This window comes from Mobula birostris, chromosome 18 (assembly GCF_030028105.1).
Source record: "Mobula birostris isolate sMobBir1 chromosome 18, sMobBir1.hap1, whole genome shotgun sequence".
Lineage (NCBI taxonomy): Eukaryota > Metazoa > Chordata > Chondrichthyes > Myliobatiformes > Myliobatidae > Mobula > Mobula birostris.
In genome coordinates, this window is record NC_092387.1 from 28,852,244 (window position 1) to 28,878,943 (window position 26,700).

The following is a 26,700-nucleotide window of genomic DNA, read 5'->3' on the forward strand; positions in this document are numbered from 1 at the left end:
GTGAAATATGTAAGGGGAACTTCATCTTCACGCTGAGGGTGGTGCGAGTGTGGAACGGGCTGCAAGCAGAAGTAGACGATGCATGTCCAGTTTCAGCACTTACAAGAAATTTGGAAAAGTACATGGATGGGAGGGGTGAAGAGGGCTATGGTCCAGATGTGGGTTGATGGGATTAGGCAGAACAACAGTTTAGCATGGACCAAAGGGCCTATTTCTGTGTTGTCGTGTCTATGACACTATTTGCTGATTAATTAGGACATCTACTAAGGTAGGGACATGTCCGGCACAACTTTGCGGGCCGAAGGGCCTGTACTGTGCTGTAGGTTTTCTATGTTCCTATCTCGTGTTCATAAATGCTGAATGTTTGTTTCTGAAGCTGATCCCATCATGGAAATTATTCACTCTCAACTGGAGCAGAGGTAAAAAGCGTATTAGATGAGGACTGGGATTTTTCTGTGCTTGTTCCCATCAATTCACACTCAAAGTCAAATAAAAATATTTGTTTCAGAAGACAGGAAAATAAGGAGACGAGGAACTACGACAAAACCTCAAGCCCGTCCACAATTCAATATCATCTTGACTGCCCTGTCCCAAACCTCATCTCCCCCTCTGTGACAGTTCTCCACAGCAGTCAATTCCCTTTGATAGAAATGTGTCTACCTCCTCTTTAAGAGAATACCCAGGGTGAGAGAGATAGTTTTGTGGGAAGTGTAGATGGAGATATTGAAGGGGAGTCAAGTTGGTGCGAAGAACTGGGCTGTGTTCACAACTGTCTGTCATTTCTTAAGGTCTTGGATAGAACAGTATTGTGTTCAGCACAGAAACAGGCCCTTCAGCCCATCTACTCTGTGCTGAAGTTAATCAGATAGCAATTGGTTCCACACTCACATCACTCTCTGAGTGAGGAAGTTTCCCTTCATGCTCCCCTTAAACATTTCACCTTTCACTATCAACTCATGACCTCTAGTTTAATGTCACCCAACCAGTGGGTAAAAGCCTGCTTGCATTTACCCTATCTATACATAATTTTGTATACCTCTACCAGATCTCCCTCATTCTCCTGCATCCTAGGGAATAATGTCCTAACCTATTGAATATTTCCCTATAACCTAGATCCTCAAGTCCTGGCAAAATCCTTGTTACTTTTCTCTGCCCTCTTTCAATGTTATTGATATCTTTCCGGCAGTTAAGTGACCAGAAATGCGCACAATAATTCAATTTAGGCCCCACCAGTGTCTTATTCAACCTCAACATAACATCACAACTCCTGTAGTCAATACTTTGATTTATGAAAGTCAATGTGCCAAAAGCTTGCTTTATGACTCTATCTACCTGTTATGCTATTTTCAAAGAATTATGGATTTATATTCATAAATCCCTTTGCTCTACCGCACTCTGCAGTGCCCTACCACTCACTGTGTAAGTCCTAGGCTGGTATTTACTCCCAATGTGCAACACTTGACTGCATGAAATTCTATCTGCAGTTTTACAGCCTATTTTTCCAGCTGGTCCAGATCCCAATGCAAGTTTTAATATCTTTCCTCACTGTCCGCTTCACCTCCAATCCTGTTGTCATCTGCAAATTTGCTGATCCAGTTTACTGCATTATCACCAAGATAACAGAGTGTGTGTGTGGGGGGGCGGGGGGGGGCCACTTCTGTACGGCTCTCCATTTCATTTTTATATTGGGTCAGTGATCTCAGTTGCAAAGGAGAAATAAGGTGGTTCTTGGAATAGGTGACTCTTCACTGTAAGTATGTTATCAGTGTGCTATGCGGAAAAGACCAAGAACATAATGGATTATTCAGTGCAGTTGTGACAGCAGACATGTACTCAGGAATTTAAATTAATGGTATTCTATTTGAATTTCATCTTTTATTAAACATAAATGATCTTGTGTCTGGAGCAGATGATTTCAGGACTCTCCAACTGCTGCATCTCTTGGCTCCATTCCTGGGCAGGTCTTGGCAGAAACTAACCACCCTCACTGAAGTCAAGGGTAGCCAAAGTTGTCAGGGGATCTGGTTACTGTTCCCAATTCATTCCACAATTACACTGTAGTGATCCTACTCTGTTTGAACTGCAGATGTTTAACTGAGTGTCCAGAGCCTTAGCATTCAATAGTGTTACTTTTGATTGTGTTGTCCACCTTGAAATTCTCTTTTTTTTTAGATCAGACAATGTGATAAAGTTTAAAGTTCATAGTTCAAAACAAGTTTATTATCGAGGTGCGTGTATATTACCATATATTTCCTTGACATTCATTTTCAGGAACCAATGCAATAGAATTTTACAAATAAAGTACAAATTAAATTAATACTGAGAACAGAAGTAACAAAGTGTCCTTGAAAGTTCAGAGAGGTGCTGAATGAAGTTATCAACACTGGTCAGGAGATTAAAACTCTTCCTGGCGGGAGGAGAGAGAGCAGTGCGCCTGCGCGTGCGCAGCCCTCCGGTGAAAAATGATATTGTATCCATTAAATAGGGGCCGTGGACAATTCTGATTTGATGGAGATGGACGTGAAAGCACAGAGGAACATCTGGAGAAATTTCTGAAACGCCAGTTCGCTGCTGTTGTTACTGCACGGTCGGGAATCTTCCGGAGGGAAGGCCTCAAAATCCTCAGCTTTGCCTGCTGTTGGTGACCGAGATTGAGGTCGAATCGTTCGGGCAGAGATGACGCTCAGTACTCGGTGTCGGAGAGCTGATCGGAGGCTTGAAGTTTTCGGATGACTCAGGGACGGACTGTGGTCAGGCATGGCAGGGAGAGTTTTTCTTCCTTCTCCCATCTGTGTGAGATGTGGGACATTTGAGAGACTTTGAACGTTTAACTGTGCTCATGGACTTCTTCATCAAGTTACGGTATTGTTGCACTGTTGTAACTATATGTTATAATTATGTGGTTTTGTTAGTTTTTTCAGTCTTGGTCTGTCCTGTGTTTTGTGATCTCACACCGGAGGAAATATTGTATCATTTCTTAATGCATGCATTACTAAATGACAATAAAAGAGGTCTGCGTGTCTTCATAATCTAATAGTTGTAAGGTTATAAACGTTCCTGAATTTGGTGGTGTGGGACCTATGGCAGGTTCATAAGAACATAAGAAATAGGAGCAGGAGTAGGCTATCCGGCCCATGGAGCCTGCCCCGCCATTCAATAAGATCATGGCTGATCTGCCTGTAAACTCAGCTCCATCTACCTGCCTTTTCCCCACAACCCTTAATTCCCCTACTGTGTAAAAATCTGTCCTCCTGCCTGATGGTAGTAATGAGAAAAGAGCATGGTCTGGATGATGGACATCTTTGATGACGGATGCTGCTTTTCTGTGGCAGTGCACCAGGTAAATGTACCCAGTGATGAGGAGGGTTTGCTTGTGATGGACTGGGCTATACCCACCACTTTGGGTAGTTTTTTTCTGCTCTTTCACATTGGTGTTGCTATATAAAGCCATGATCTAGCCAGTTAGGATACCCTCCCCTGTGTATCTATAGAAATTTGTCAAAGCTTTTAGTTACTTGCCAAATCTACATGAACTTCTAAGGAAATAGAAGCGCTGTCATGCCTTTTTTTAGTGATGGCCAATATATGCTGGCCCTAGACACACCCTCTGATCTGTTAACACTAAGGAATTTAAAGCTACTGGCCCTCCCTTGGTTTGCATCATGTTGTGCCCTTAATCTGCTGGAGAAACCCACACAGAAGTGGCAAGCTCTTGCATCAGTTAGATTGTGAACTTGGTCCTGTCCTCCAATGTGAGAGGAAGTAAGTTCAAAAGATTGAGTGGACAGGTTTTGAACACAGTGTGGTGGGTGCCTGGGAATACACTGCTGAGGTGGTAGTGGTGGCAAATCTGATAGAGGCATTTAAAAGATTCTGAGATGGGCAAATGGGTCACGCAGAATTGAGTGATATAGACCTTGTGTAGGCAGAAGGAATTACTTTAGATATGTGTTTAATTGCTATCTGGATGGGCAGCGTGGTTGGCATGAGCTGATTAGGCTGAAGGGCCTGTATCCTTGCTGTATTATTCTGTAGTTGGTTGACTGGCGTCTGTCTGTCTCAAAGGACCATAGGTGATGATCATCATCATCATTACAAGCCTGGGTGGAAGGCTTGGAGATCCTGAGATGCCCAGTTGTCAAGACTTCCCTCTCAACCTCACCAATGTGGTCCAAAGGAAAGTTTATGAAGCAATACGTTTGGTACCAGCTTGGCTGTTCAGTGATGTCCAGTCACCTTAAGGGCTCTACTCCAGATTTGCTTCTGGGTTTACTCCTGTAGCCCTCGTCTCTCCCGAGGCTGCCCACAAGGCAGTGGGACTATTTACCCATAGCTGGGGATCTGGTTCACAAGCACCAGGGCACGTCTGCACACCGGTGGGCCTGCATGCTACATGTGCAGGAGCCAGACCTCCTCCCCATCCTCTGTAGTTCAGCCTGAGTCCGAAAGAAGTTTAGTTTCTGTGTGTCCCCAGCGAGGGGGCACTACATGAGGCTTGCTGATGGAGAGTCTATGTACTGGCGGAGAGATACTCATACATTCAGCTCACCTTTTCATAGGACTGCTAGCCAATGGTGGAAGCTGAAAGTGAGAGCAACGAGCACTACCCACTACACTACCACACTAGATGTGTCACAGCACCCATTTTGACACCATTGCTCAATGACTATGACTGATTAGTTCAGCACAGACATTGCAGGCTGAAGGGCTCATTCCTGTGCTGTACTGTTGAAGCACCTTCAATTACTCCAAAAGACTGAGGTTTGGTAAAATACTGAAAGGCTTTTATTCGCTGTACAATATGACCTCCACAGTGAGTGTCTGCCCCCGGACTGAGGGGGAGGGGCAAGGCGAACACCTTTATACAGGACTCTGTGGGAGGAGCCACAGGGGCAGTCAGAGGAGCCACAGGGGCAGTCAGCAGAGGTGTGCGTCCAGACAGGTAACCGAGTTACAACATATATACATGGTTTACCACAACTGTTCTCCATTCTGTGCTCTCTGTTCTCCCACCCACACACAGTGTTTGCAGTTCATCACATTATGAAGACCTTTGAGGTATTTGTGCCTTCACTGACTGCATTTCCTTTCAACCATCGCATTGATGCCCAGTTCTTCCTTCATGTAGATGGCTCTGAAACTCAGATAGGTGGTCTTTTCCCTGAGGCTAGTTTCCCGCATGGACGCCTTGATGAATTCTCTTGTTGTTCATGTGGAGATTATGCTCAGCCCAGTGAATGCACTTTAGACCCAGCAGTGTGCACCTGCCAGGAATTGAACTACAATCCAGCTCATCAGAATTTGAGGATCTACCTTTCTAAGACACATTTGCAATGTGTAGGGAAGATGTTTGCCCTTCCATGTCACTGGAGTACACAATTCACAGCAGAGTGCTGACGGCACAGGTTTTGTACCCACTAACTCACATTGACTTTGAAATGAGTCACTGCCTCTCTCACTTCTTCCTTCACACGTTCACTCTCAGACCTTTGCGTTCTTCCTCATTCACACACACACACAAACTCCTCCTTCCCTGATTCCCTCTCTCTGACATAATGACTCCTCTGTGTCTCACACACAACACACATTTATTCTCTCTCCCTCACATACTCATTCACTCTCTCTCACACATGCACCGAATCTCTCTCCCTCACTCATCTATTCCTTCTGTCTCACACACTAACTCTCTCTCCCTTACATAATAACTCTCTCCTTCTCACACGCACATCTAACCTCTCTCCTTCACTCACTGATTCCCTCTCACACACTACTGACTCTTTCTTTCACTCTCTCCACCTTCCTCCCTTGCACACTGACATTCTCTTTAGCATAATGGCTCTCTCTCTCTCTCTCTCTCTCCCTCCCTCTCATATCAACTTCATTCATACAGGATCGTACACAAAACATATTACATGTTCATAAACATATTTTTGAATTAGAGAACATATTATCAACTCACTTAACCTGTATAAGCAATGTAATTTTTGATACTTTCAAAGAAGTATGTTCGAAATTGAAATTTCAGACATCTCATGGAAATTTCTCAGACAATACAATTGGTAAAACATTTACAATACCTCAAAGGATCTCTTGATTTATGCTCTCATTTGGGTAGTTACCACACTGTCATTGCCATATGTGGACTAATATTTACTTATTAGGAGTAAAGCACCAAACATCTGTCAGTCATATTCACTTCTCTTCATTTGCAATTTTATTTTTCTTTTTTTCTCCTCTTTTTCTCTTCTTTTGAAGTGTCTATCTAAATCCCTTTGTTAGTAAGTCCTTTACTGAGCTGAAAATTTCTAGATATTGTGCATTCACAGGTTCATTTATTATCAAAATATGCAACTCTGAAATTCTTCTCCGGATAGCCCCAAAACCAGGAAAGAAATAAAAGAGCAGCAGCACGATCATCAGCCCCCAAATCTCTCATCCCCACGCAAAAAACAGACAAAAATGAAACAGGCACATCGACCCCCAGATCCCCCTTCCCTGCACACAAAAAAAAACAAGAAAGATTGGGAAAAAACACAGAACATGAAAAACTACGAGACTGAAAAAGTCTATAGTCCAAATTCATATCCAAAACTGAGAAAACCTGCGTAACAATATTTACCTTCTACTGCAACATTTGTTCCTCAGCCCATCTGTATTGAATACGGTTCTTCTTACTCCCTTCCTCATACATTCTCTCTTCCACTAGTATACGCTCACTATCTCTCCCTCATACACAAACTCTCTCCTTCCCTCAGATTGTTTGTCACTTGCTCTGTCACACACTCTCATTACCCCCATTCACTCACTGAATCTTTCTCTCCTCCTCACACAGACCCCCCCTCTCTCTCTCTCTCTCTCTATCTATTTATCTATATCTCTCCCCAACTCTTTGTTGCTCTCTCCCACACTCTCACTCTCTCACGCACACTCACCCCCTCTCACTGTCTCTCTCCCTCCCTGTCTCTCCCCGTCTCCCTCTCCCTCTCACACACACATGCTCATACACACTCCCTGACTTTCTCTCCACCTCTGTCTCCCTCTCTTTTCCTTGAGTGGCAGATATCAGAAAAGCATCAGGAATGTTTATGAAGCTCTATTCCCTTGAAACAAACTGATTTCATGAAGTATCACAATTAATGGAAAGTCAATATAACTTTCCCACAACTTTGTTTATGGTGTCTACAAATCAGCCACAATATTTTGAAGCTCATCAAACAGATTAGATGGGGGATAATTAATGTTGAATTCTATTCCATCATCGTTTCCATCAGTGAGTTCTGTACATGAAACTGAATCTGTAAAGATAAATCTCCTTACTTTATGATTCATTCCAAGATTTGTTAATTTCTGTACTCTGGTTCCAAGCATCTGAGCACTGATAATTTCCTCTCTGTATTAGCTTCATCAAAAATCACTTGGACACCAGCAACTAGGAACAAGAGTATGTCACTTAGAACCTTGAGACCATTCTGCCATTCAATACAATTCTAGCTGATCCTCATGTAACGTCAATTATTCATTCTCACCTAGCTCCAGTAAGCTTTCACCCCTTTGCTAATTCAAATCGGTTCGCTCATGCCTCCAACATATTTAGACTGCTCCTACCACTCTTTGAAGAAAGTTCTAAAGTGTCTTGACCCTTTGAAATGGATAACTCCTTATTTTTCAAAAGTGACCCTGAGTTCTAGTTTCTCCCTAAGGAGGAAATACCTTCTACCATTCATCTGAAAAGATCCCTCAGAACAGCATCTGGTTCCTGCTGACCATTGGACACCCTTCCATTTTAATCCCATCTTCCAACTCTTGACCTGTAGCTTTCAATACCCAAGGTATTCATGTGCTTGTTTAGATACCTCTTCAGTACTGTCAGTGACTCTGCTTCCACCACTCTCTTCGGCACTGTGTTCCAGCCACTCACCTCTTTTTGGGTGTAAAGAGTTCCTGCAGATCCCATCTAGGTTGGACGTGACGGTAGCAAAGCAGTTAGCACGACGCTATTACAGCTCAGGCATTGGAGTTCAGAGTTCAGTTCTGATGTCACTTGTAAGGAATCTGTACCTTCTCTCCTTGTTCACATGAGTTTCCTCCAAGCGCTCCTGTTTCCTCCCACAGGACGTATCAATTAATAGGTGATTTGTCCTTTGATTAGGTTCAGGTTTCTAGGTGGGTTGCTGGACAATATAGCTCATTGGGCTGGAAGGACCTGTTCCATGCAGTGTCTCTAAATAAATCAATTGATTAAATAGATCTATTAGCCCTTATCCTAAATCTGCCCTCTAGTCTTATGTATCTCTGATACGAGGAATTGACTCCTGCAGCGTACCCTACCTATTCTCTTTATAACTTACATATCTCAAGTCAAATCCTCTCCTAACCTCTTCCAAATGTGTCATGATGGTAAATACATAGCTAGTAGTTTCAATGTTCAGTGTCAGTAGTGGAAATTTATTCAATTCTAGCCTTCCCAAAGGAATCTGGATAAGTATCTCGAAGCAAAGAACAATTGGAAAGTGGCCAATGGATCTGATCTTAGATGAGTGATCCAGATGATAATGTGGTAAACTGGATCAGCAAGCTTGCAGATACAGTAACACTAAGATGTGTAGCAGACAGTGTGGAAGACTATCAAAGCTTGCAGTGGGATCTGGACCAGCTGGAAAAATGAGCTGGAAAATAGCAGATGAAACGTAATGCAGATAAGTGTGAGGTGTTGCTCTTTGGGAGGTTAAAGCAGGGTAGGACTTACATGGTGGGTGGCATGGTGCTGAGGAGTATGGTAGAACAGAAGGATCAGGGAATACAGATCCATATTTCCTCAAAAGTGGTGTCACAGGTGGATAGAGTCATAAAGAAAGCTTTTGGCATATTGGTTTCATAAATTGAAGTATTGAGTACAGGAGTTGGAATTTATGGTGAATTTGTTTAAGCACTGCGTGTAGTTTTGGTCACCTACGTACAGGACAGATGTCAATAATGTCAAAAGAGTGCACAGAAAATTGACAAAGATGTTGTCAGGACCTGGGATTCTGAGTTATAGGGAAATGTTGCAAAGATAGGGGTTTTATTCCCTACAGCGTAGGAGAATGAGTGGAGATATGATAGAGATATACAAAGTTTTGAGGGGTATACGTAGGGTAAATGCAAGCAAGCATTTTCCACTGAGGTTGAGTGAGACTAGAACTAGAATTCATGGGTTAATGATGAAAGGGTAATGGTAAAGAAAACATGAATTGTCACTTCTTCACTTCGAGGTAGTGCGTAAGGAATGAGCTCTCAGCAGAAGTGGTGGATGTGGATTTGATATCAATATTTAAGAGAAATTTGGATTGATGGGAGTGGTATGGTGGGCTATAATCTGGGTGCAGATCAATGGGACTAAGCAGATTAATAGATCGGTACAAACTAGAAGGGCGGATGTGTGCACTTCTGTGCTGTAGTTTTCTATGAGTCAATGTAGAATGGATTTAGTAGGCCGACTGGCTTCCTTTTATGCTGTAACGATTCTGTGAAAGTCTCTGAGTACACAAGAGTAATGCAAGTTGTGTGCCCCTGGATCGTTAGACCAGGCCTCTGATTTCTAGCTCACTCTACTGCTGCCAGTCCCTAGGTAACTGCCTCCATTCTAAGGCAGGTAACTGCTATTCCCTAGACTCCTCACACAACGTTAAACCATTGTGTCAAACCTTAGTACTCCAAGGTTTTGGCATTCTGAAAAGTTGGTTCCATAACATTTGCTCCTCCTTCAGAGGAAGATTACTGTCAATCACAGGAGAAGAAATTATTGAAGGACGAAGGGAAACTAAAAGCAGGAACTAACAGAAAAGTCCCTTTATATTTGTCAATTCTGTTCAGTCTCAGGAAGCTGGACAGATTGTGCCGAATTCCCCACAGTCACTATGTAATACCAATATTAAAGGAACTCTTATTTCTTGTTTGTTGAGACATTAGTGATGAAAAATACCATCTGGAGCAGTGTAATTATTCAGTAAGGTAATCTGCTTGGGTACGTTTACGGAGATTGAAAAATTAGCTTTCCTCTATCAGCTGTACGAACTCCAATCTGGTACTGGGTATCAGCTTCACCTAGTAAATAAATCTAATAAGTTATAAGTCAGTTTTCCTGTATTAAGATGATAGGGTTTTAAACATTTTAACAATTGGAATGGGTATTTTCTTTTGTAAATGATTGTGTGCTGTAGGCTTGTGCTTATTGTATAGGTTTATGTTCCCTGTTTTTTTGCTCACAGCAGTTTATATTGTACCTTACTTAAGCCTTTGGGGCTGTAAGGTTTAACTTTGGATTGTGTGGCACATTCCACTAAATATATGTGAATTTAGAAAATGCTTCTGGCAATATTAGTGAGAGAATACCTCCAGTAATCTGTATGACATTCGGTTATCAGTAAAGGTGATAATTTGTTTCTTTTAATCTGTTAAAACCTCCATCTTGTCAAGTGCTTGCAGACACCAGCAACAGTCATTTTGAAGTTTATTGTCTGCACATTGTCTTATTGGTATATCAGATGACTTTACCCTCCTGCAAATTCAATAAAACTATCTCCATTGCAATTTGGATCCACTATAATTATTTTTCCAGAAATACCCCAAACTGGACTATAAAGAACTATTAATGTTAATACACAGAAAATCATAGTGTTTATGCTCTCAAATTTCCACAATTCCACTGGCAGGAAGCACTGCATCAGTGATTATTTTCCAATATAAAGTCATACTGTTATACAGCACCAAAACAGGCCCTTTGCCCGTCGGAGTCCATACTGACCATCAAACACGCACTTACATTATAAGACCATAAGACAAAGGAGCAGAAGTAGGCCATTCAATCTATCGAGTCTGTTCCACCATTCCATCATGGCTGATTTATTATCCCTTTCAACCCCATCCTCTGTCTTCTCCCTGTAATCTTTGACATTCTTACTAACCAAGAATCTATCAACCTCCACTTCAAGTATACCCAATGACGACCTCCACAGCTGTCTATGGCAATGAATTCCATAGATTCACCACTGAAAATCTTTGTTCTAAAGGGACGTTCTTCCATGCTTCTATTACATGCTGCTTTTTTAAAATTCCTTACATTCCCATCAACTTAGGCAGAGGAAGAGATTGACAAAGTTAAGTCAGACATTGATGGGATCTTGATTGGTAAGTGGGTGTGGTGTTATGGGTTTTGGAGAGGAGGTGAGAGAATGGTGTTGAGTCAAATGCATTCAGCTACTCAATGCAGACTCAATAGACTGAATGGCATAATTCTCCTCCTATATCTTATAGTCTAACTCCCCGCTGATTCAAATACTTAACCTGCACACTAGGGACAATGTACGTCAGCCAATTAAACTGCCAACCAGCATGTCTTCAGGAAGTGGGAGGAAACCCAGATCACCATGGGAAACCCTGACAGTTACAGGAAGTGATGCAGAGACAACTGGAAGAACCCAGCAGGTCTGGCAGCATCTGTGGAGGGCAATAGACAATTTGTGTTTTGAATTGAGACTCTTCACCTGGGTCAGGAAATAACATGCAGACTCCACATAGACAGCACCAGAGGTAGGGACTGAACCCAGGTTGCTGGATCTGTAGTGTCCAAGGTTGGATTAGAGAATTTAATGGCTCTCGAAGGGCTAAATTGGAGTCAGGGTCTCTCACAACCTTTAAGACATATCTGGACAAGTGTTTGAATCGCTAAGTCTGAGATACTGTGGACCAAGTGCTGGGCAATTACTCAAAGGTCAGGGTGTTTCTATGAAAGGAAAGGAATTATTCATGTTCTGGGTCAAAACCCTGCAGCAGGTCCCTGCATAAATTTGGGGAGGTCCTGATGCAGTTTCAACCCAAAACATCGACAATTCCTTTCCTCCCACGGAAACACCCTGCCCATTGATGGCAGTTCAATGAGGGTAGTTCAAAACTGGGCATGCTGGGAGCACACTAGGGATGTCTGAAAATGATAAGGTACTAGCCTAGAGAGGATGTAATGCAGACTGAATGAAAACTGAACTGCCTTGACAGCATGCAGTGGAAAGATCTTACAAGCAACACATTAGTTCTGCCACATGTAGTCATGAATGGGGGTGGTCCATGCTATCTGATGGATTCGTTTCTAACCTCTGTTGGTTGGTCTGGGGTCTGAATATTCTCCCTGTGACCATGGAAATTCCCTTTGGGTGCTCCAGTTTTCTCCCATATTCCAAGGTTTAGAATCAGAATCAAGGTTAACATCACTTGACAAACACCATGAAATTTGTTGATAGCAGTACAGTGCAATACATGAAAAATTCCATAATTTACTATAAGGCAAATAACTATTGGAAATAAAGAAGAATAAAGGTCTGAAGTACTGTTCATCAGTTCATCGCCCATTCAGAAAGCTGATGCTGGAGGGGAAGGAGCTGTAAAACGTTGAGTGTGTTGCTTCAGGCTCTTACGTCCCCCACTGATGGTAACAAGAAGAGGAAAACACGCCCTGGGTGGTGGGGTCCCTACTGATCGCTTTAAGATTTCCTCACTGGTGGGGAGGTTAGTGTCCATGTGGAGCTGACTGTGTTTACAATCCACTGCATCTTTTTCTGACCCTGTGCATTGGAACCTCCATTGCAGACAGTGATGCAATCAGTCAGAATCTTCTCCACCGTACGCCTATAGAAATTTGGTCTGAAGACCGGTAAATTAACCGTCCCTGTAATGCAGGTGAGCAATAAAATCTGGGAAGAGCTGATTGGGAAGTGGGAGAATGAAATTGAATTTGGGTAGGATTAGTGTAAATAGGTGATTGCTGATTGGCAGGGAGTCAATGGACCAAACAGTTACTTTGTTCTATATGACTGTCTTCTTCGGCCTGATGTCAGCTTTCAGAATATAGTTGTACCCTTGATATCCTCCATAATAATCAGAAAATGGCCTCCAAACATAAAATGAATCATCACTAGAACATAAGAAAACTTGCAGATTGGTGGCCCAGTACATGATGAGCACATCCTTCTTCACCATCGGTGGTATCTCCAAGGGGTCATCATCATCATCATCATCATCATCAGGTGCCATCCCCAGTTTGACCTTTGACTGCCATGGCCCACACACTCCTGTTTCGGGTCAAGTGGATCAATTCATTGGTATTCATTTCCAGTTCTCTGGCTGCTGTCTCCATCATCATTTATCTTTGCCTTCCTCTTGCTTTCTTCCCTTCAATCTTTCCCATAATTACCGTGCATTCTAACTCCTCTTTCCTAATCACATGTCCAATGAATTCACATTGCCTTTTCATGATCTCATACATTATTTTCCTTTCCGTGCTTGCTCTGTTCATGACATCCTCATTAGATATTCATTTTGTCCATGGTGTTCTTTGCATCCTCCTCAACAACCACATCTCTGCTGCTTCAATTTGTTTCCTTATGTTACTAGATATTGTCCAGCATTCTGAGCCATATAACATAACTGGATAAAGATAACATTTCAGTGCTCTGAGGCGGGTTGTCATTCCTAGTTTAGTGTTGGTCAGTATACTCTTCATTCTCGTAAAGGTGTCTCTTGCCATCCCTATTCTTTTTTTGATGTCCATGTCCAAGGGGTACTGCCTTAAAAAGGTAAAATTCTTCATTAAAGATTCCTACCCTCTGCACCAACCATCTTTTCTCAGTTACCATCAGGTAGGAGGTACAGAAGCCTAAAGTCCCACACCACCAAATTCAAGAACAATTACTTCCCTTCCACCATTCAGTTCTTGAACCAACTGGCACAGCCCTAATCACTGCCTCAGTATTGCAATACTAGGACCACTTTCACCATTTTGCACTACAATACACATTTTTTGGTTCTAATTATGGTCTTTCTTTTAAAAATTGTGTATAATTTATGTATTTGCTTGTGAATATTGTCTCTAATGCTATGTACCTGTGATGCTGTTGCAAGTAAGATTTTCATTAAACCAGTGCATACATGTAAATGTGCATATGACTATAAATTTGACTTTGGCTTTGACTTTAAATTTGTTTTGACTTGCTTGCATTTTGGAAAACATTTTATTAAATAACTATGGCCCAGAGAGATTGTAACGACTGTTTACAGTGAATTCTAGTAGCTGGTATATCCTTAAAAATTCACAGTCTAGGTCAGACTGCATGGTTAAACAGAACTCAGGCACCTTAAGTTGATTTTCTAAACAGCAATAAAACAGATTTCCAAGTGCACTATCACCTTACGCAGCTCACTATCTCACAGATAAAATACCGCAGGTCACAAGATCAAATCTTACAGAGAAAAATTCTGGATGTTATGATGGTCAGTATATTTCCTACAACCCTTATGACATTTGTGATAGATTGTGGAAAGCTACCCAGCATTAATAGAAGCCACAGAGAGCCAACTTCCCCTTGATGACACGACTGGAGTGGTAGTAAGTCATTCTCAGTCCCGAGGGACTGTTGAAGAAGAAAAAGGACATTTCAGTACACTTGAAGGACTCAATATTTAAATATATCAATAGAAAGAAGTCTCACTATTTTTGCAGCTTATATTCCTAGTTTTTAACTCATAGGCGTGCCCTGTAAATCTATACTATTATCCTTCACATATTCTCCGAGGATTATCATCTCTTCATGGTGGAGAGGCTTGTGAGGTCTTGAGCTCCTGAAGGTGATGCCGTCTGGAGTTTAGTCATCTGACACTTACCTCCTGCCAGAGTCAGCCATGTAAGGTCAAGGAGAAGGTTCCAGACTAGGAGCAATCCAACCAAGACCTCAGCGGTGTAGCTGGTGGAATAGCTCCCAATTGCAGTGAATGTGGAGGAAGGCTGCAACAGTGAAGGGTCATCAATCGTCTAGCACTCCATGCTTCTGGACCCTGACCCCAACCCCAATCTGTCAAACTGCCCATGCATCAGTCATTCTCCATTAAGAAAAGAAGAGAAATTGCCTTTAAACTCACGAGAGAGCATAGGCCATCAATTTTTTGCTGTTTCTGTAGCAGGCAATTTCTTTTTTATGAGGTTGAGTTGCTAGCTTGACACTCAACCCAGCATGGATGGAAAGCGTGCACGGGAGCCGGCTGGATTCGAACTTGTGACCTTCCGCCCCGAAGTCCAGTACTGATGCCACTATGCCACCAGCCGGCTATTTCTCCATTAAGGGATCTACGCTAATATCCAGGCTACGTGGATCCCAGATCGGTCCCAACAGTCACCTAAGGAGACAACAGTAGACAATTCCTTTAGAGAACACCTGACTTGACTAAAGTGATCACACTACAACTACTATAATATTGTAAACATTAAATGATACCACCCTATTGTTGAATAAGTTGTTAAATAGAACCTTAAAATCTTTTTACCAAGATATTTTACAGACTGCGTTTGAGTAAATACCTCTTTTAGAAAGCTATGCATACAAAATTGGTAATCTAGATCTGACATAGTAATAATAAGAGTGACTCCATTAAACCCTCCCCACTCACCCTCAGTTCAAGTCCTCCAGAATCTGACAGGTCTTTCATGGTTAAATGACTCTGACTGGCTACCCCGTCTCTGCCTCTCATAATTTTATGAACATCCCCTCAGCCTTCAACACTCTGAAGAAACCAACCCAGGTTTTTGCAATCCCTCTTTATAGTTCATATTGTGAAATCTATCCTGGGCACACCACGTTGATGCAACCATGAAGAAGGTATGGCAGCGGCTCTACTTCTTTTGGAGTTTGAGGAAATTTGGTATGTCGCCAAATACTCTATCAAACTTCTACAGTACCTCAGGAAGATGCCATTCGTCATTTAGGGTCCTCACCATCCAGGACATGTCAACTTTTCAATACTATCATCAGGGATGAGGGACAGCAGCCGAAGATCCAACTCAACATTTCAGGAAAGTTTCTTCCCCTCCATCATCAGATTTCGGAACAGTCCATGAACTTATGAAAACTACCTTAGCATTTTTCTTTTGCACTATTTATTTATTTTATTTTATTTTTTATTGTAACTTATGACATTACTTTTATGTTTTGCACCGTACTGCTTCCATAAAACAACATATTTCACAACATATATCAGTGATAATAGACCTGATTCTGGTTCCAGACAGCATCCTGTAAATCTCCTCTCTACCATTTATAAAGCCTTTATATTCCACTTCAAGCCCAACCTAATCAAGGTTTGTATAACTGCAACATGACTTCTTTGAAATCTATCGAATGGTGAAAGGCCTTGAAAGAGTGGACTTGGAGAAGAAGTTTTCTGTGATGGAAGAGACTAAGACAAGAAGACAGCCTCAGAATAGAAAGGCATCCTTTTAGAACAGAAATGAGGAGAAAATTCTTTAGCCAGAGAGCAGTGAATCTGTGGAATTCTTTGTCACAGGCGGCTCAGTAGGCCAAGTCTTTATATATATTCAAAGCAGAGGTTGATAGATTCTTGATTGGTCAGGGCATGGCTACTTTCACAGAGCTATGGATGGGACTGAATCTATTGTATATCATGTATTACATTTTACGTGCTCTCCATTGACTGTCTGATGTCATTCCTTTCAATGTAGCCTTCTGTCCATTGTGGTCAATCTGCCCCCCCACCCCTTGCTCTCTACTGCCCATTATGCTGATGGCACATCGGGCAGCACTGAAGGTCTACCATCTCCAGCAGTGTTCAGGGCTTCCTTCCTGTCATTTGCTTGGTTTTCACTACTGTCAGTCATGCAAGTCCCAGGTGGAGTCTTCAGAAATACTGTCACACTCAGACGTAGAAGGACTCTGCATTGCTGTTTAGATAACAGTTCTGTTTGACTACTCAGGGTTGTTAGCCCTGAGCTGAATCCCTGAACCTGGAAGACCTGTGGACCCCTCTTTCTTTCTTTTTCAATCTTTTTATTCATTTCATAATGGTAAACATAGTATTGATACAAAGTAATCGGGATTACATTGTTGTAGTTAACATATTTTAAATATAAACCCAGTTAACACACGGGTATTAAACCTCCCAATCGTACAGGATACAAATATAATATACAAAAAAAAACATGAAAAAGGAAAAAAATATATACCCCAAAAGAAAAACTAACCTAAACAATACTAAACAACTAAACTAAAGAAGAAAGAAAAACATGGACTGTTACATAACATGAAAAAAAAAGAATCATTAGTGTTGTTGAATCCGCACCCCTCAACATATATTAAAAAGAAATAAAACAAGTTTGGAAAAGATCAAATAACATCATATGGAAGTGCTGAATAAATGGCCTCCAAGTCTATTCAAATTTAATAGAGGGATCATAAATAACACTTCTAATTTTTTTCTAAGTTTAAACACAACATAGTTTGAGAAAACCAATGAAATGTGGTGGGGTACCACTCTTACTCTGTCCTCTGCCCTTTGACCTGTATAGCATGAGTGACCCAAGCAAGACCCAAAGCATAAATCACTGACTCAAGCCAACATATCTCTCCGGGTCATTAAGGCACTCAAGTCACCAAACCATGATAAAGGTTATGGTACTCTTGGAGGAATCTACCTCTCACATCTTCTTAATTTCCTTTATTTTCATTAAAAATCCTGGTTTCCGAATGAACATCACCTTTTAAACTCAATGTAAAATTTAACCATAATGTGATCACACTTTCCAATGAACTGTTTTACAATACGACTCTATGTTAATTCATTCCTGTTGCACAGTGTTCAATCTAAAATTACCTGTTCCTTAGTCCATTCATCTGCATACTGATGTAGAAATCCCTTTCATATCTGTACGGTTAGTGGCCATTTTAATAGGTACATCTGTACATCTGCATGTTAATAAAAATATCAAATTAGCCAATCAAGTGGCAGCAACTCAATGCATAAAAGCATAGAGACATGGTTAAAAGTTTCAGTTATTGTTCAAACCAAATATCAGAATGAGGAAGAAATGTGATAGAAATGACTTTGACCATGGAATGATTGTGCCAGATGAGGTGGTTTGAGTATCTCAGAAATTGCTCACCTGCTAGGATTTTCATGCACAATGGTCTCTAGAGTTTATTAATAATGATGCAAAAAACAAATAATTCATCCAATGAATGGCAGTTCTGTGGACAAAAACACCTTGAAAATGAGAGAGGTCAGAGGAGAATAACCAGACTGGTTCAAGCTGACAGGAAGGCAACAATAATTCAAATAAATATATGTTACAATAGTGATGTACAGAAGAGCATCTCTGAATGCTCAAACCATCAAACCTTGAAGCAGATGGGCTACAGCAGCAGAAGACCATGAACATATGTTCAGCAGCCACTTTATTACATACAGGAGGTATTTCATAAAGGGGCTGCTGTGTGTACTGTGGTAAACTATGTATATATGTTGTAACTGGGTTAACTGTCTGGACACACCCCTCTGCTGACTGCCCCTGTGGCTCCTCGCACAGAGCCCTGAATAAAGGTGATTTTGCCTTGCCCCTCCCCCTCAGTCTGGGGGAAGACACTCAGCATGGAAGTCATATTGTACAGCAAATAAAAGCCTTTCAGTATTTACCCTACTTCAGTCTTTTGGAGTTATTGAAGATGCTTCAATTTTATTTGCTGTAATTTTAAAGCATGGAACGTGTACTGAGACCCGACAAGTTAGATCTCGATCCACAAACGCCTGAAGCTGGAAACTCTTTTGAACTCTGGCTTCTAATCTCCAGGGTCAGTCCACGAGTCTATTCACTGATCAGAGACCAGCCGAGCTACGATGGTACGATGAGCGCACTCAAAGGACAATACCTGCGGCCGGTAAACAGCGTCTACATGTGACATCGTTTAGCAACTTGAAACCAGCGGCCCGGGGAATCAAGTGCTGAGTTCATCCAGGTCCTATGGACGCTAGTGCGAGCCTGCAATTGCCAGGAGCTGACGGCGGCACAGCATGCAGAGCTCCTAGTGAGAGACGCCTTCGTCACGGGGACCAGGTCAGTGTATGTGCGCCAACGGCTGTTGGAAAAAGCCAATCTTACCTTAAGTTCGGCAATCGAGCTGGCTGACATGCTGGAGGCCGCTCTGCATAACTCTGAGGCTGTCCAGGCACGCAATCCCCCGATGGCCTCATGGGCGCCGCAGTCCCCGTAACCGGCCAGCGAATCGACCATGGCTGCTGCCAGTCACGTGTCCACGAAGTGCTACTTCTGCGGACTCGAGAAGCACCCCCGGAAATGCTGCCCAGCTCGACAAGCTACCTGCTCCAGCTGCAGAAAGAAGGGCCACTTCGCCAAGGTCTGTAAGTCCAAACCGCGAGCGGGATCAAGCAGCGCCGCGTGTGAGACTTGGGGGTCACCATTTTGCCTGACGCCATCTTCCCTGCACGTCGCCACCACGTGCGAGACTTGGGGGCGGCCATCTTGGTCGGCGCCCCCTCCCATCGCCTACGACCAACGGGTGCTCACGGGGCACCCCACCACGCCGGACCAAGACAGCGACCCCACCCTGGCTTCCGTGACCTTCGACCAAAGTGCTTCCCACCAGCTCACAAGGTCAATGATGGACATCCTGGTGGAGGGGCACAGGACAAGCTGCCTGTTTGACACAAGCAGCACGGAGAGTTTTATCCACCCGACCATGGTGCAGCATTGTGGACTCATGATACGGCCGGTAAGTCGGAGGGTCACCATGGCCTCCAGGTCGCATACAACAGACATCCGGGGGGGTTTTGTAGCGACACTAGTGGTGCAGGGCACAGAATATCGGGACTTTACGTTACTGGTATTGCCTCAACTGTGTGCCCCTGTGCTGTTGGGGTTGGACTTCCAGAGCCACCTGAAAAGCGTGACAATGAAGTATGATGGGCCCCTCCCGCCAATTACTGTCATAAATCCCCTGTTTTGTAGAGATATGTCACGTACCCTGCTACTGACCACACACACACACCGACCCGCGCATCCTACCCAACATCATGCCAACTGCCACACTACCGACACCACTTGCAGCCTCTCCACCCTCAGGATCCCTCCCCCACCGCTGTTTGCCAATCTGACCCCTGAACGTAAACCTGTGGCAACTAAAAGCAGGAGGTACAGCGCGGGGGACAGAGCTTTCATTAAGTCGGAGGTGCAGCGGCTGCTCAGGGAGGGGGTCATTGAGGCAAGCACAAGTCCTTGGAGGGCGCAGGTGGTTGTTGTTCGGAACGGGGAGAAAAATAGGATGGTCGTGGACTATAGTCAGACCATCAATAGGTTCACGCAGCTCGACGCGTGCCCTCTACCCTGCATCGCAGATATGGTCAATCAGATAGCACAGTACAAGGTGTACTCAACCATAGACCTAAAATCCGCTTACCATCAGCTCCCCATCCGCCGGGAGGACCGCCCTTACACTGCCTTCGAGGCAGACGGCAGGCTTTATCAATTCCTGCGCGTCCCCTTTGGTGTCACGAATGGTGTATCTGTCTTCCAGAGGGCAATGGACCGGATGGTGGACCAGTGCCAACTGAAGGCCACGTTCCCATATCTGGATAACATCACCATCTGTAGTCATGACTGGCAGGATCACGACAACAACCTCCAGAAATTTCTCCAAGCAGCCAAAGCTTTCAATCTCACCTATAACAAGGACAAGCGTGTATTTGGGACCACCCGACTTGCTATCCTTGGGTGTGTCGTGGAGAACGGAGTCATTGGCCCTTACCCAGACCGTATGCGCTCCCTGTTGGAACTCCCTCTTGCCAATACCCTCAGAGCCCTCAAAAGGTGCCTGGGCTTCTTTTCATATTATGCCCAATGGGTCTCTAACTACGCAGTCAAGGCCCGCCCCCTGGTCAAGTCCACCACATTCCCCCTCTCAGCCAAGGCCCGCGCAACCTTCAACCACATAAAAGGGGACATTGCCAAAGCAGCAATACATGCGGTGGATGAGGCCATTCCCTTCCAAATAGAGAGAGACGCCTCCGACTTTGCACTGGCTGCTACCCTCAACCAGGCGGGAAGACCGGTGGCGTTCTTCTCCCGTACCCTTCAAAGCCCTGAAATTTGGCACTCGGTGGTGGAGAAAGAGGCCCAGCCCAAAGTGGAAGCTATTAGGCACTGAAGGCACTATCTCACTGGCAAAAGGTTCACCCTGCTAACTGACCAGCGCTCAGTCGCATTCATGTTTAATAACCAACAGCGGAGCAAAATCAAGAATGATAAAATTCTGAGGTGGAGATTCGAACTCTCCACCTACAACTATGACATCATGTACAGGCCTGGGAAGCTCAACGAGCCCTCCGATGCCCTATCCCGGGGAACGTGCGCCAGCGCGCAGATAGACCGGCTATACGCCCTACATGTAGATCTTTGCCACCCGGAGGTTACCCGGCTTTTCCACTTCATGAAAGCCCAGAACCTGCCTTACTCCCTTGAGGAGATCAGGACGATGACCAGGGGCTGCCAAGTCTGCGCAGAGTGCAAACCGCACTTCTACCGACCCGAAAAGGCACAATTAGTCAAGGCCACCCGCCTCTTTGAGCGACTGAGTGTTGACTTTAAGGGCCTCCTTCCCTCCACCGACCGCAATGTGTACTTTCTTAATGTTATCGATGAGTACTCGCGGTTCTCCTTCGCCATCCCCTGCCCCGACACCACTACCACGTCAGTTATAAAAGCCCTGCACAAGCTCTTCACTCTGTTCGGATACCCATGCTATATCCACAGTGACAGAGGGTCCTCGTTTATGAGTGACGAGCTGTGCCAATACCTGCTGGCTAGGGGTATTGCAACTAGTAGGACCATGAGCTATAATCCCTGGGGGAATGGACATGTGGAGGAGGAGAATGCCACGGTGTGGAAAGCCACACTCTTAGCCCTCAGGTCAAAGGGACTGCCGGTCTCCCGCTGGCAGGAGGTCCTTCCCGAGGCACTCCACTCCATCCGCTCCCTGTTATGCATAGCCACCAATGCCACCCCTCATGAGCGGCTCCTTTCTTTTCCCAGAAAGTTGACCACTGGGACCACCCTACCAACTTGGCTGACGTCCCCGGGGCCAGTGCTGCTCCGGAAACATGTGAGGAGCAATAAATACTCCCCAATGGTCGAGAGGGTTCACTTACTTCATGCGAACCCCCAGTATGCCTACGTGGTACCTGATGGGCGGGAGGACACGGTCTCCATCCGTGACCTGGCACCCGCAGGAGCACCGGGCCCCTACCCTGAACACTCCGTGATGACTATTAACCCTGTACCCACCGGTACATGTACCCACCAGACACCGCACACTCCAAGCCCTACACAGACACCACACGACACTCCCATACCGGGCGCGGCGCACACGCACGAGGGATTACCAATGTCTAACGTGCTGGCACCTCAAGTCAAGCCGGAGCCAGCACAACCACCATCGCCGGTGCTATGTAGATCACAGCAACGGACTCGACCGCCTGATAGACTTAACCTGTAAATATACTTGTTTTAAATATTGTCAGACACTTCACCCTGCAGGACTCTTTTTAAAAAAGGAGGGGTGAATGTGGTAAACTATATATATGTTGTAACTGGGTTACCTGTCTGGACAGGCCCCTCTGCTGACTGTACCTGTGGCTCCTCCCACAGAACCTTGAATAAAGATGTTTCGCCTTGCCCCTCCCCCTCAGTCTGGGGGCAGACACTCAGCATGGAGGTCGTATTGTACAGCGAATAAAAGCCTTTCAGTATTCACCCTACTTCAGTCTTTTGGAGTTATTGAAGGTGCTTCATGTACATTCCGGGAATTCATTCTGTACATTGTTACATCTAGACTGACCTTTGTTTTTAGTTAATCTGTAGATTAGATTGCTGTATTACCCCTCTTTACTGCATCTCTATTTCCGTTGCCCATACAGTGCCCTATATCTTAACCAATGTCTAGATAAAAAGAGAAATTGAGTTAATGTTTTGGATTGAAGAATGATCTTGGAATGGAAGGGTTAGCATATGAGGAACATTTGATGGCTCCGGGCCTGTACTCACTAGACTTTAGAAGAATGGGGGGGAGGTGGATCTCATCGAAACCTATTGAAATTGAAAGAGCTGGATAGAGTGGACGTGAAGAGGATGTTTCCTATAGTGGGGGAGTCTAGGACGAAAGGCAAGCCTCAGAATACAAGGATGTCCTATAGAACAGAGATGAGGAGGAATTTCTTTAGCAAAAGGGTGGTGAATCTGTGAAATTCATTACCATAGATGCTGTGGAGGCCAAGTCATTCGGTACATTTAAAGTGAGGTTAAAAGGTTCCTGATCAGTGAGGGTGTCAATGATTACGGGGAAAAGGCAGATGTGTGGGTCTATTTGGTGAGATTGAGAATGGCTTTGGGCTAGGCAGACTGAGTGTATTGTGGTGCTAGGGTCCGGGTCCTAAAGTGAGGCACTACACAGTGCTCGGACAATTTAAACTCTGGCACAGATAATCTGGAAGCCTGAGTATTGGAAATGGAGATGAGGATCTGGCTGATTTCACTCACTGTCCCGTAAATGTTCCTTCCTTTTTCCGCAGTGCCAAGGCTGTGAACTGATCCGGTTACTGAGTGTTTTTGCCCTGCTGGTGTGATGAATTGGGACCGAGGCTCAGGCCTACTCCAGCTGTTCCGGGAGCAGATCTGGGACTATGTCTGGTTCAGAATGATGTTGTCTTACTTCTACTGTTTGCATGATGCTTTTTTTTTCCTCTCTCTTTCTCTGCACAGTGGCTTTAGGTCTTTCCTTTTTTTTAATTGGGTTATTCAGGTTTCTTATTTTGTGACTGCCTGTAAGCAGACAAATTTCAAGGTGTACAGTTTATACATTCTTTGATAATAAATGTGCTTTGAATCTTTGAGACTTTTAATAGGATTGAGAGGGATAATAAATAAAACATGATGGAATGGCACAGCAGACTCGATGGGCTGAATGGCTTAATACTGCTCCTATACCTTATGATCTTATGATTTTTATGAAGATTTCACTCAGCTGCTGAGTATTTCCAGCATTTTCTGTTCTTATTTTAGATTTCTAGCATCTGCAGTTTATTTTTCATTTTCATTTTCATTTCAGAGCACAAAAACAGCTCCCACAGATGTTTTAAGCCTACTGATGCTCTTAGTCTCTCCCAGCCTTTATGCCCTTCCATATAATATTTCTGTCTAACTACTACACTGACGTCATCCCTAAGTTACAGCACTATCTCATGTCTTCTTTTTTTTTCCTTTTTGCCTGTCCTTTGAAATATTTAGTTCCTAGGTTTGGTCACCCTGCAGCCATATTTCTACCATGACAATGAAGTCATATCCATTAATTGATCTGTCATGTGGTTGATGCAGCTCGCATTTAGATGTGGTCTTTTAACATTTTTCCATATTCTGACCCTAATTGTTGTCTGACTTTGCTCCCACTGCTGATTTATTTTGCTTATTCAATTTTTCATTTCCCCTTCCAGTCTTGTTTCGCTCCCTCCTGACTATCCCTTCACATTTCCATCACCCTGTCACATTTGCTTCAACTTCTGGAATTAGGAACCTCATCACTAACATGTTAGTCCTGGCCCAGCAGAGAGGTATCTCATCGACCCCGTAATCCATCCCAAAAATAGTTCCAATTTCTCAGAAATCTAAGCCTTTCTGTCCTGCACCATCCCTCCAGGCATTTATTCATCTGCTCTATCTTCTGTAACTGCTACAATATGGCACTGGGTGCAAAGCTAAGATAATCAACTCTAAGGTCCTTCAGAACCTCACTGCCTCTTTCTACACGTGTTATTGGTTCTCGTGTGGCCAATAAGTTCTGCTTTTTTGCCCTCCCTCCTCAGGATGGTCCATAGACAGTCAGTGGCTGCTTGGCCTTGGTATCATCGAAGCAACATACCATTCTGGAATCAGGGTCCACAGCCACAGAGACAACTGTCCATCAGGTTCAAAGCTCAAAGTAAATTTCTAAAAGTAAAGGTTTTGAATCTAGAAGAGTCCAGAGTAGTTACAGGCTCCTTGGCCGATAATATTCATGCCTATACCAGTTTAAATTAATTTCATCTGTCCACATGTGGAATATATTCCTCCATTCTCTTTCTATTCACATGTCTGCCTAAATGTTTCTTAAATGTTGCTATGGTATCTGCTTCTACCACTTCCTCTAGCAGCACATTCCACTCCATAAAAAGAAACTGCCTCATAAATCTCCATTAAACTCTCCCCTACTCACCTTAATCCTATACCTTCTGTTATTTGACATTTCAAATCTGGAGAAAAAGACTCTGACTGCCTACCCTATCTATAACGCTCATAATTTTATATAATTCTGTCAGGTTTCCTCTCAGTCACTGCTTCTCCAGAGAAGGCAATCGAAGTCTGTCTATCCTCTCTTATAACTGATACTCTCTACTCAAATTTCTTTCTTAAGTTTCTAGTTATATTGATAACAAAAGGATAGTGAGGGATAAAATTGGTACCTTAAAGAATCAGAGTGGACAACTATGTGTGGAACCAAAAGAGAGGGGGGAGAATTTGAACAATTTCTTTTCTTTGGTATTCACTAAGGAGAAGGATATTGAATTGTGTAAGGTAAGGGAAACAGGTAGGGAACTTATGAAAAATATGATGATTAAAGAAGAGGAAGTATTGGCGCTTTTAAGGTATATAATAGTGGATAAGTCTCCAGGTCCTGACAGGATATTCCCTAGGACCTTGAGGGAAGTTAGTGTATAAATAGCAGGGGCTCTAACAGAAATATTTCAAATGTCATTAGAAACGGGGATGGTGCTGGAGGATTGGTGTATTGCTCATGTTGTTCCATTGTTTAAAAAAGGTTCCAAGAGTAAACCTAGCAATTATCGGCCTGTGAGTTTGACGTCAGTGGTGGGTAAATTAATGGAAAGTATTCTTAGAGATGGTATATATAATTATCTGGATAGACAGGGTCTGATTAGGAACAATCAACATGGATTTGTGCGTGGAAGGTCATGTTTGACAAAGTTTATCGAATTTTTTGAAGAGGTTACTAGGAAAGTTGACGAGGATAAAGCAGTGATGTTACCTATATGGACTTCAGTAAGGCCTTTGACAAGGTTTCACACGGAAGGTTAGTTAGGTAGGTTCAATCGTTAGGTATTAATAATGAAGTAGTAAAATGGATTCAACAGTGGCTGGATGGGATTAGTGGTGGATAACTGTTTGTCAGGTTGGAGGCCGGTGACTAGTGGTGTGTCTCAGGATCTGTACTGGGTCCAATGCTGTTTGTCATATATATTAATGATCTGGATGATTGGGTGGTAAATTGGATGAGCAAGTATGCAGATGATACTAAGATAGGTGGCATTGTGGATAATGAAGTATGCTTTCAAAGCTTGCAGAGAGATTTAGGCCAGTTAGAAGAGTGGGCTGAAAGATGGCAGATGGAGTTTAATGCTGATAAGTGTAAGGTGCTACATTTTGGTAGGACTAATCAAAATAGGACATACAAGGTAAATGGTAGGGCATTGTAGAATGCAGTAGAACAGAGGGATCTAGAAATAATAGTGCATAGTTCCCTGAAGGTGGAATCTCATGTGGATAGGCTGATGAAGAAAGCTTTTGGTACGCTGGCCTTTATAAATCAGAGCATTGAGTATAGGAGTTGGGATGTAATGTTGAAATTGTACCAGACATTGGTAAGGCCAAATTTGGAGTATTGTGTACAGTTCTGGTCACCGAATTATAGGAAAGATGTCAACAAACTAGAGAGAGTACAGAGAAGATTTACTAGAATGTTACCTGGGTTTTAGCACCTACGTTACAGAGAA